This window comes from Mobula birostris, chromosome 6 (genome assembly GCF_030028105.1).
Source record: "Mobula birostris isolate sMobBir1 chromosome 6, sMobBir1.hap1, whole genome shotgun sequence".
Taxonomy (NCBI): domain Eukaryota; kingdom Metazoa; phylum Chordata; class Chondrichthyes; order Myliobatiformes; family Myliobatidae; genus Mobula; species Mobula birostris.
In genome coordinates, this window is record NC_092375.1 from 10217359 (window position 1) to 10229282 (window position 11924).

Genomic DNA, 11924 nt, shown 5'->3' on the forward strand with positions numbered 1-11924 from the left:
TTGATAGCTCGGGGTCTGTACTCATTGGAATTTAGAATGATGAGGGGGGATCTCATTGAAACCTCTCAAATGCTTAAATGCCCAGAATGAGTAGATGTGGAAAGGATGTTTCCCCTGGTGGGGGAGTCTAGGACAAGAGGGCACAGCTTCAGGATAGAGGGATGCCCATTTTAAACAGAGATGAGGAGAAATTTCTTTAGCCAGAGGGTGGTGAATTTGTAGAACTTATTACCACAGCCAGCTATGGAGGCCAGGTCATTGGGTGTATTTAAGGCAGAACTTGATACGTTCTTGGTTGGACACAACATCAAAGGTTACGGGGAGAAGCCGGGGGAGTGGGGCTGAGGAGGGTAAAAAGCTTGCTATGACTGAATGGTAGAACAGAGTTGATGGGTCAGATAGCCTACTTCTGCTCCTATGTCTTATGAGCTTATGGATATCAAACTTTCCAGAATTGGACAATTCATGTTGCTATGGCAGGGAATCAGAGTGGTGCAACAAAAGATAAAGTTTCAACAGATTGAAGATTATAAAAAAAGGAGCATTCAGGACAATCTTTGGCAATTTGTAAGGTAATCGCATATACTAGAATAGGCTGAGAAACATACAGATCATTCCATACATGAGTACGTCAATAGCAATCATCAAGCAACTATCTGCTCAAATTCCTTTCACATTCCCCCTTAATTTGACCTCCCTCTACAAAGCTTTGTATTTCTGGTCACCTGCAACAGAGTTAATCTTACAACAGGTAGCATGTATTGACATATGGGAAGAAACCAGAGCACTTGAGGGGCACACGTATAGTCCAAAGAACATAAAGATAAGGATTACCTTTATTTGTCACATGTACATCCAAATCGGTGGATAGGGTCAGCAACTTTCAATTCCTCAGTGTTATCTTTTCGGACGATCTGTCCTAGGTCCAGTGCCATTATGAAGGAAGCACGGCAGCACCCCTACTTCGTTAGAAGTTAGTGAAGATTCAACACGACATCTAAGACTTTGACAAAGTTCTGACTGGTTGCATCATGGACTAATATGGAAACACCAATGCCCTTGAACAGGAAATCCTACAAAAAGTAGTGAATGGTAGCCCTTCCTACCATTAAGTTCATCTACATGGAGCGCTACCATTAAATACATCTACATGCTCACACGAAAGTAGCATCCATTGTCAGGTACCCCTTACCATCCTGACCATAGCTTTTTCTCACTGCTGCCATCAGAAAGGAGGTACAGGAGCCTCAAGACACACACCATCAGATTTAGAAACAGTTATTATCCCTTAACCATCAGGCTCTTAAACCAGAGGGGATAACTTCACTCAACTTCATTCACCCCATCACTGAACTGGTCCCATAACCTATGGACTCATCTTCATAGACTCTTCACCTCATGTTCTCAGTATTTATTGTGCATTTATTTAGTTATTTATTATCAACATTATCTTTTTCTATCTTTTTGTTTTTGCACAATGGTTGTTTGTCTGTCCTTTTGGGTATGGTGTTTTATTGATTCCAATGTGTTTCTAGTATTCGCTATGAATGCTCGCAAAAAAATTAATCTCAAGTTTGATTAGTGATACATGTGCACTTTGATAATAAATTTAATTTGAATTTTGGACTTACTTTTAACTTTAAAACATCAAAGCATACGGTGATATATATTGTCAATGTCTTAGGCAAACAGTCTGAGATGTGCTGGGAGCAGCCTGCAAGTGTTGCTGTGGTTCCAGTATCAACATAACATGCCCACAACTCACTAACCCAAACTAATTTGTAAGGCTTGAATGTGGGAGAAAACCAGGGGACCTGGATGAAGCCCATGAGATCATGAGGAGAACGTACAATCTCCTTACAGATAGCAGCAGGAATTGAACCCCAATCAGTGATTCCCAGTGCAGTGCAGTGACTGTGTTAACAGACCCCGCTACTGAGCCTTCCCTTTTCGGTCATGTGTGCTCTATAAGACCATAAGGTAAATCAGAAACAGCAAAATGGGCCATGGACGATTTGAAATTATATGCTCTTTCATCAGTTAAGCTAAAGCAATTAATTCAAATAGAACTGTTTTTCAAAGATATAAATATGAACTTTGGATTGGATAAATGCAGAACATTAAACATAAAGAAAGGAGCAAAAGAGCTAATAGAATACAAAACAGAGCAGCAGGATACAATACAATCGATGATCAGTATGAAACATATAAGTGTCTGGGATATTAACAAGGAATGAAAATAGATCATAGTGCGATAAAGGGAAAATTTCTAACAGAATCGACTTCAAGACTTAAGAAAACCTGCCAAACCGAGCTCAACAGTAAAAATATAAAAAAGGCAATAAACACTTTCACTATACTTGTATTAAAGTACTCTTTTGGCATTATATCTTGTTCTGAAACCGATCTGGTAAATTTACCAGGAGCATAAAGGTTCTTTGCGGCAATATAAGACCAGGTGGTTAACACAAAAAAATATCAAAAATGAATAATCAAAAAAACAACAAATTCAAGATGACAAATGTAGAAACTGCAGAGAAAATCCAGAACTGTACACAATACTCCAAATTTGGCCTATAAGAAAACAGTTCTGGTCACCGAATTACAGGAAAGATGTTAATAAAATTGAGAGAGTACAGAGGAGATTTACTAGAATGTTACCTGGGTTTCATCTCCTAAGTTACAGAGAAAGGTTGAACAAGTTAGGTCTTTATTCTTTGGAGTGTAGAAGGTTGAGGGGGGCCTTGATAGAGGTATTTAAAATTATGAGGGGAATAGACAGAGTTGATGCGGATAGGATTTTTCCATTGAGAGTGGGGGAGATTCAAACAAGAGGACGTGAGTTGAGAGTTAAAGGGCAAAAGTTTAGGGGTAACATGAGGGGGAACTTCTTTACTCAGAGGGTGGTAGCTGTGTGGAACGAGCTTCCAGCAGAAGTGGTTGAGGCAGGTTCGATGTTGTCATTTAAAGTTAAATTGGATAGATAAATGGACAGGAAAGGAATGGAGGGTTATTGGGGGAGTGCAAGTCGGTGGGACTAGGTGAGTGTAAGAGTTCGGTATGGACTAGAAGGGCCGAGATGGCCTGTTTCCGTGCTGTAATTGTTATATGGTTATATGGTATAGGAGCAGAATTGGGCCATTTGGCCCTTCGCATTTCATCATACCCATGACTATTAGACTTTGATGTTAAAATTTAGCATTAATTTATCAGATTTAAGTTCAAGTTTATTCTCATTCTACTGCCAAATGAAACAATGTTCTTCCAGACCAAAGTGCACAACACAGTACATACAACTCACAAACACAACACATAAAGTAACATTACTACAAATAAATTAATAAATAATAAAATTTATTTTAAAGATTGGAAATGTCTGCTTCAGTTGCAGGAGTATTAGTGTAATATTTAGTCATGCTTGTCAGCAGTGGATTGAGGGGTTAAACAGGCCATGTGAACCATTAGATTAACAACATTGTTCTAAAGCAAAAAAAAATTCTTCACTATCAGTCAACTACATTGTTTTCTTTTTGGTGAATGGACAGTGTGGTGACTTCATACACTGACCTCTCTGCCGTGGGACCCGGGCATGAATCCAGCCTCGGCTGACGAAAGCATTCCTCTCAATCTCTCTGAGTTCAGCCTGAAGGGAAATGGATTTAACCTTTATGAACCTTCCTCATTTTGCAACCAGAGCTGTGTGTGAGGTGGGAATGTACCAGTATTACTACTTTGAAAGTGTGGAATGTCGCAAATAATCTATAGTTGTGGGAAACATGATTAGAAAGCACTTTAAGGGGATAATCCTCAAATCCAGTAACACTGCATAGAGTCATAGAGTGCAATAACACAGAAACATGTCCTTCAGCCCGTCTAGTTATGCCAAACTGTTATTCTGCCAAGCTCAAGTGACCCACACTGGGACCATAGCCCCCCCATAGCCCTCCCATCCATGTACTTATCCAAACTTCTCTTAAATGTTGCAGTCAAACCTGCATCTACCACTTCTACTGGCAGTTCACACTCACACCAGCTTCTGAGTGACAAATTTCACTCTCAGATTCCCCTTAAATATTTCACCATTCACCCTTAGCCTATGTCACCTAGTTCTAGTCTCAACCATCTTAATCTTACCCTATATATACCCCTCATAATTCTGTATATCAAATTTCCATTGCTGTCCTACACTCTTGGGAAAAATGCCCCAATCTATTCAACCTTTCCCTACGAACTGGGGCATCAAGTTCTGGCAACATCCTTGTAAATTTTCTTTTGACACTTTCGATCTTTTTGATATCTTTCCTGAAGGTGAGTGACCAAAACTGTTCACAATACTCCAAGTTTGGCCTCACCAACATCTTATACAAATTCAACATAACATTCCAACTCCTGTACTCAATACTCAATTTATCAAGGCCAATGAGAAAAAAAAGCTCTCTTTACAAACCCGTCTACCATTCAAAAAGTATCTCTCCAGCTTAGTGGCACCTCTGTGTTCATACTTAGCTGGTGTGAAGACAAATTGTTTCTTTCTCTGCTACATGTCCTTTGGCTCACGGGAATGGGATATTCTCAGACTGCCCCTGGAAGTACCAAACTCTCAGTGTTGTTCTGAAGAAGTAAAAGCTCCAACACTGACCAACACTGGACAGAACAATAGACTGTCAATGGTTTGGGGTGAGAGCCTTCATCGTGACTGGACTGCAGTCCTGCTGAAGAATCTCAGCCTGCAATGTCGACTCTGTTTTCCCTTCCATTGATGCTACCTAACCTGCAGAGTTCTTCCAACATGTTCTATGTGTTGTTCTGGATTAAGAATCAGAATCAGATTTATTATCATTGGCATATGTCATGAAATTTGTTAACTTTGCAGCAGCAGTAGAATAAATACATGAAGAAAAGAAGAAGGCATCCATTAGTCTTGTGAGACCATGCAGATCACACCTGGAAAGTCTTCACTCTCCAGGGCGCAGGCCTGGGCAAGGTTGTATGGAAGACCAGCAGTTGCCCATGCTGCAAGTCTCCCCTCTCCACGACACCAATGTTGTCCAAGGGAAGGGCACTAGGACCCATACAGCTTGGCACCAGTGTCGTCGCAGAGCAATGTGTGATTAAGTGCCTTGCTCAAGGACATAACATGTTGCCTCGGCTGGGGCTCGAACTCACGACCTTCAGGAAGCTAGTCCAATGCCTTAACACTTGGCCACGTGCCCACACAATACATGATAAGATAGGGAAAACTGTGAATTACAGCACAGTGTGTGTATGTATATGTATGTGTGTGTATATATATATATATATAATAGTTAATTTAAATAAGTAGTGCAAAACGGAAGTAAATAAGTAATGAGGTAGTGTTCATAGGTTCAATGCCCATTCAGAAATCAGAATCGCTGAGTGTATGCCTTCAGGCTTCTGTACCTCCTTCCTGATGGTAATAAGAAGAATAAGAAGAAGACATGCCCTAGTTGGTGGGAGTCCTTAATGATGGATGCCGCTCCTTGAAGATGTCCTGGATGCTATGGACGCCAGTGCCCATGGTGGAGCTGACTAATATTACAACCCTCTGAAGCTTACTTTGATACTGCGCAGTAGCCACTACCCCATGCCAGATGGTGATGTGGCCAGTCAGAATGCTCTCCATGGTACATCTGCTGAAATTTCCAAATGTTTTAGGTGACACACCAAATCTTCCCAAACGTCTAATGAAATAGTGCCGCTGTCTTCCCTTCGTTGTAGCTAATCATTATATTGGGTCCTCGTTAGGTCTTCAGAGATATTAACATCTAGGAACTTGAGATTGCTCACCCTCTCCACTTCTGAGCTGGGGTATGTTCCCTCGTCTTACCCTTTCAGGAGACCACAATCAGTTCTTTACAGCATCTGCAGAAAATCCTATGTTTTTGTCTTCCCTACTCGTCACAGTTGCCTGTGATCAGCCCTTAACCCTCCAAATCCTTCCCCAACATGTACCTATAAGATGTCTCATTGTTGAGTCCAGACTCTGCCTGAAGTGAATACTTTCCCCTTGAGTCTGCAAGGGTTTCCACAATGTGCTCTGTTTCCTCCCACATCCCAAAGATGTGCATAGAATGGGCTGCCAGCAATGGCGGTAGAGGCGGATACAATAGGGTCTCTTAAGAAACTTTTGGATAGGTACATGGAGCTTAGAAAAATAGAGGACTATGGGGAAGCCTAGTAATTTCTAAGGTAGGGACATGTTCGGCACAACTTTGTGGGCCAAAGGGCCTGTATTGTGCTGTAGGTTTTCTATGTTTCTATGTGCATGTTGGTAGGTGAATTGACCATAGTGCACAGGTGACTTCAGACTCATGGAACATAGAAAATTGAGGAGTACAGCACAGGAACAGGCCCTTCCAATTAAATTAGTAATCAAATGGCTAACTAATCACTTCAATCTGTACAATATCCATATCCTTCCATTTTCCTCACTTTCATGTGTATATCTAAATGTCTTTTAAAAGTCCCTAATGTATCTGCCATCACCCCAGGCAATGCATTCCAGGCACTCTCCACTCTGTGTATAAAGGTTTTATGATTCAAATTTATATATCACATGTACCTACAGTAAAAATTTATTTTTATGTTATTGAGATATAGAGCACAATAGGCTCTTCTGGTCCTTTGAGCTGTGCTGTCCAGCCATCCCCTGATTTAGTCCTAGCCTAATCACAGGGCAATTTATAATGACCAATTAACCAACTAACCGACATGTGTTTGGACTGTGGGAGAAAACCAGAGCACCCAGAGGAAACCTCCGTGGTCACGGGGAGAACAATACAAAACTCCTTAGAGGCAGTGGTGGGAACTGAACCTGGGTCACCTGTACTGTAAAGTGTGGTACTAACCACTACCACTACCATGCTGCTAACAAACAACCAAGGCTTTGCTCGGAGCGGCCTGTAGGTGGCGCCACATATTCTAGTGCCAACATAGCAAAATGATCTGTGAGAGTTTGATGAGACTGTGGAAAGAATGAAAGTGGGATGATTGTAGGACTAGAGCAAGGGTTCCCAACCTTTTATAAGTTATTGACCCTTACCATTAACCGAGGGGTTTGTGGCCCTTAGGTTGGGATCCCCTGCAGTAGAGAAAATGGGTTCATGATGTCCAGGGTGAATTTGATGGGCTGAAGGGCCTTTTTCCTTGTTGTACAACTCTATGATGGAAAAGAACAGTAACGAGCTAAACTTAATGATGTCATCATTTGCCTGCCAGGTTTAAGAAACATTATGTTTGATTAAGGGATCGGAAATGCCAGCTTAATTTTTAGCACATTTGATTCAGTTTAGTAGATTTCCCGTGGTGGATGCTTGTAACAGAACAATGTGTTGCGTGCCCACGGGAAGTGATCTCATTCTTGCGTCTTCTTGGCCTTGGTCTCAAGTGCCACCCGCAGTTCTCAGCAATGACACTGCCTTGGGAAAAATCTCTGTCACTGTACAGAGGAAATGATGCCCAAATTAGCTGCAACCAGTGTGGTTACACAGATTTCTGTTTGTGTCAGGTCCTCTCGTTGTCCGAGCCCAAGAGATTTCAGGAAAAAGCCATGTACATACATCCCATTGATGGTATAATAATTGTTAGATTACAACAGACTGGATTATTTAGTTCTGTAGTGACCTGCTATTGATTTATACTTGCGTAACTCATGGCCAGTGCAAAACCAAAATGAAACCTAGTAGCTTGTTTTGCAGCTCAAATTGTCCCAAATTCTTTCTACGTGTCTTATTGCTTGTGGTGTGGAAGCATATACAAGCAGTTTGCCAACAGAGTATAACCCTGAAACTGGAGACATCAGCGGCTCTTCCTTCATCAGGACTGGATGCAATTAGCTCCGTTAGTGTCTGCCGGAGTGACTGATAGGATTTATGCTTCAATCATTTGGTTGTGATTAAAGACTGGTATTTGTGTCGCAATTTTTCAAACTCCGGATGCCCTGAAGTCGTTGATGTTACCTTGTTGAAATGCAGGAAGAATGGCAGCAACCTCGATTTGTCAAGAGTCTTCACTCTGCCCGCCACGACAGAGAGGATTTCTCAGGGCCAACCTCTTTAATTCCATTCACCACTCCCATTCCAACATGTCGGTTCGTGGCCTCCTTTACTGCTACAATGGGACCTCTCTCAGGCTGGAGGAACGACACATCATATTCCTCCTAGGCAGCCTCTAACCTGATGGTACGAACATCGATTTCTCCAACTTCAGGGAGTTTCTCACCCCTTCTTCCTTCTTCTTTTCTATTCCCCATTCTAGTTACCCTCTTCCCCTTCCCTTCTTCTCACCTGTCCATCACCTCCATCTGGCTTCTCTCCTCCTTCACTTTCTCCCATGGTCCATTCTGCTTTCCTATCAGATTCCTTCTTCTTCAGCCCTATACCTCTTCCGTCTATCACCTCCCAGCTTCTCACTTGATCCCCCACCCACCTTCCCCCTCTTCTGGTCCCACCTGCCAACTTGTACTTTTCCTCCTCTCCCCACACCTTCTTAACTCTGGCTTATTCCCCTATCTTTTCCAGCCTCAATGGAGAGTTCGGTCTGAAATTCCAACTGTTTATTCCCCTCCATAGATGCTGCCTGTTGAGTTCCTTCAGCATTTTGTGTGCGTTGCAACAGCTTTGTATTCCTGGGTATTAGTGTATCAGATGACCTCTGCTGAGCTCAGTACATAGATGCACCATTTGACTGGTTGCACCTTTCTCTGGTCCAACAATTCAAGTGCACGGCAACATACTGGAAGAAGCTGCAGGGAGTAGTGGACTCTGCCCAATACATCACGGGCTCATCCCTCCCAAAAGATTGATAGAATCTGCAGGAAGCACTGCCTCAAGAAAGCAAAGTCCATCAAAGATCTCCACCATCCGGCCATGCCATCTTCTTACACCTACCATTGAGCAGAAGGTACGGAAACCGGAAGTCCTACACCACTAGATTCAGGAGCAGTTACTCACTTTCAACCATTTGTTTCTTCAACCAACCGGCAAAACCCTAATCACTACAGTTTACATCCACAACTCCACAATTTCTTGCGGTCACATCCAGAGCAGTTACTATAAAAAGTCATGATACATCCAGAAAGAATGCTTTCTGTGGTGCACTCTAAAGGTTGATAAGGTCATACCAGTTTTATTCAGCCTCCTGAAAAAGTGGAAAGTTTGGCGAGTTTTCTCGCATCCTGAATCACATGGCGGCAAGAGAGCATTTTTTGCTGAGATCCTCCCGATCTCCGGATGAAGTGTCTCATCCTGAAAGAGTGATTCTTTATTTCTTTCCGTAGATGCAGCCTGACCTGCAGAGTTCCTCCAGCATGTTGTGTTGTTACTCTAGATTTCTAGTATCTGCAGAATTTCTTGTGTTTACGTTTTGCTGTTCCATGGTGTCCATGTTCTTCAGAGGATTCATATTATATATTTAATCTGTGGAATTCTCTGCCACAGGAAACAGTTGAGGCCAGTTCATCGGCTATATTTAAGAGGGAGTTAGATATGGCCCTTGTGGCTAAAGGGATCAGCGGGTATAGAAGGAAGGCTGGTACAGGGTTCTGAGTTGGATGATCAGCCATGATCGTACTGAATGGCAGTGCAGGCTCAAAGGGCCCAATGGCCTACTCCTGCACCTATTTTCTATGTTTCTATGTTTCTTTTCATTTATTCAAGTTCAATAAAAAACTTATTTGAATGGACAACTTATTCAGTAATAGGAACCATTTTTTTATATATATACTTAAATTAAATACTGTAAGGAAGACAAAAAAAGAAGTGGGGTAGTGTTCATGAGTTCATTGTCTATTCAGAAATCAGAAGACAGAGGGGAAGAAGTTGTTCCTGAATCATTGAACCTTCTGGTTTCTGTACCTCCATCCTGTTGCCCGACGCTGGCCCCCTAGGCCTGAGTTGACGGAGTAGTAGTATTCTGATGGTAGCAATGAGAGGAGGGCATGTCTTGGGTTATGGGGGTCCTTAATGATGAATGCTGCCTTCTTGAGGAATTGCTGCTGGATACTACGGAAGCTAGTGCTCATGATAGAGCTGACTAAGTTCACAATTTTCTGCAGCTTGTTTTGGCCCTGTGCAGTGACCCCCTCCCCAGTACCATTTCATATAAGAAAGAGCTTGCTTCATAGGTTAAAGAGTTTGCTCATGTGCTGTACTTTTCTATGTTCTGAGTTTGAAGAAGAGAAATAATTTCCCAAGAAGAGCAAAGGCAAAACAAACTGAAACAATAGCTGCTGGAATGATCTGCTTACTGCTTTCAGTCCAGTTCAGCTTCATTAGAAATACCAGGAAGAAACATTTCCTATCAGCATATAATATCAACATACATTCCATGGACTCTGAGCTACAAAATAACTCACATTTTTCCCCTTCAGCACTCAGTCCCTTCTCACAAAAACTCCAAATTAATCACATTCACAGTCCAAACAGAAACAGTCTACGCTTAGCGGCCACTTTACAAGGTACCTTCTGTACCTAATATAGTGGCCACTGAATGTATGTTCGCGGTCTTCTGCTGCTGTAGCCCATCTGTTTTAACGTTCAATGTGTTGTGTGTTCAGAGATGCTCTTCTGCAAACCACTGTTGTAATGTGTGGTTATTTGAGTTACTGTCACCTTCCTGTCAGCTTGAACCAGTCTGACCATTCTCTTCTGACCTCTCTCATTAACAAGGCATTTACACCAACAGAACTGTCATTCACTGGAAGTATTTTTGGTTTTTGCACCATTCTCTGTACACTCTAGAGACTGTGCCCGTGAAAATCCCAGGAGATCTGCAATTTCTGAGATACTCAAACCACCCCATCTGGCACCAACATGGTCAATGTCACTTAGATCATATCTCTTCCCCATTCTGATGTTTGCTCTGAACATCAACTGAACCTCTTGACCATGCCTGCATACTTTTTATGAATTGAGTTGCTGCCATATGATTGGAATATTAGATATTTGTATTAATATCTGGGAGGAGGGAAAGCAGTGCACCGCGTGTGCGCAGCCCTCCGGTGAAAAATGATATTGTATCCATTAAATAGGGGCCGTGGACAATTCTGATTTGATGGGGACGGACGTGAAAGCACAGAGGAACATCTGGAGAAATATCTGAAACGCTTGTTCGCTGCTGTCGTTACTGCGCGGTCGGGAATCTTTCGGAGGGAAGGCCTCCAAATCCCCGGCTTTGCCTGCTGCTGGCGACCGAGATGGAGGTCAAATCGCTCGGATAGAGATGGCGCTCAGTACTCAATGTCGGAGAGCTGATCAGATCTCGAAGTTTTCCGATGACTCAGAGTCGGACCGTGGTCGGGTATGGCAGGGAGAGTTTGTCTTCCTTCTCCCGTCTGCGTGAGATGTGGGACATTTGAGAAACTTTGAACTTTACTGTGCTCATGGACTTCTTCTTCAAGCTATGGTATTGTTGCACTGTTGTAACTATATGTTATAATTATGTGGTTTTGTCAGTTTTTTCAGTCTTGGTCTGTCCTGTGTTTTGTGATATCACACTGGAGGAAATATTGTATCATTTCTTAATACATGCATTACTAAATGACAATAAAAGAGGACTGTGTGTCTTCATAATTTAATGAGCAGTCGTACAGATGTACCTGATAAAGTGGCCACTGAATGTGTAATGGAAACAAACTGTAATATATAACCTGATCTGAAATGCAGATCTCCCTCTATCTTCACAACTGAAAGACCAGTTGGTATACCTACATGCAAACACATAATATTCTGTAGATGCTGGAACTCTTGAACAACACTCATAGAATGCTGTCTGTCCATGGCTTCCTCTGCTGCACTGATGTAGCCTAATTCAGGTTGGAGGAACAACTCCCCATGTACCTCTGGGTAGCTTCCAACCTGACGCATGGATATCATTTTCTCTAACTTTCTCTTCCTTTCCCTTTG

The 11924-nt window shown here is 42.3% G+C and overlaps 1 long non-coding RNA gene across 1 annotated transcript in view; it reads left to right on the forward strand.

Annotated features, from left to right (window-relative positions):
* LOC140199724 (uncharacterized) overlaps positions 1–11543 on the forward strand; it is a 40197-nt gene extending 28654 nt beyond the window's left edge. The window contains exon 4 of the long non-coding RNA XR_011886473.1: positions 11051–11543. This is a non-coding gene — a long non-coding RNA (uncharacterized lncRNA). The remainder of the gene's footprint in view (positions 1–11050) is intronic.
* Positions 11544–11924: the final 381 nt, after the last annotated feature.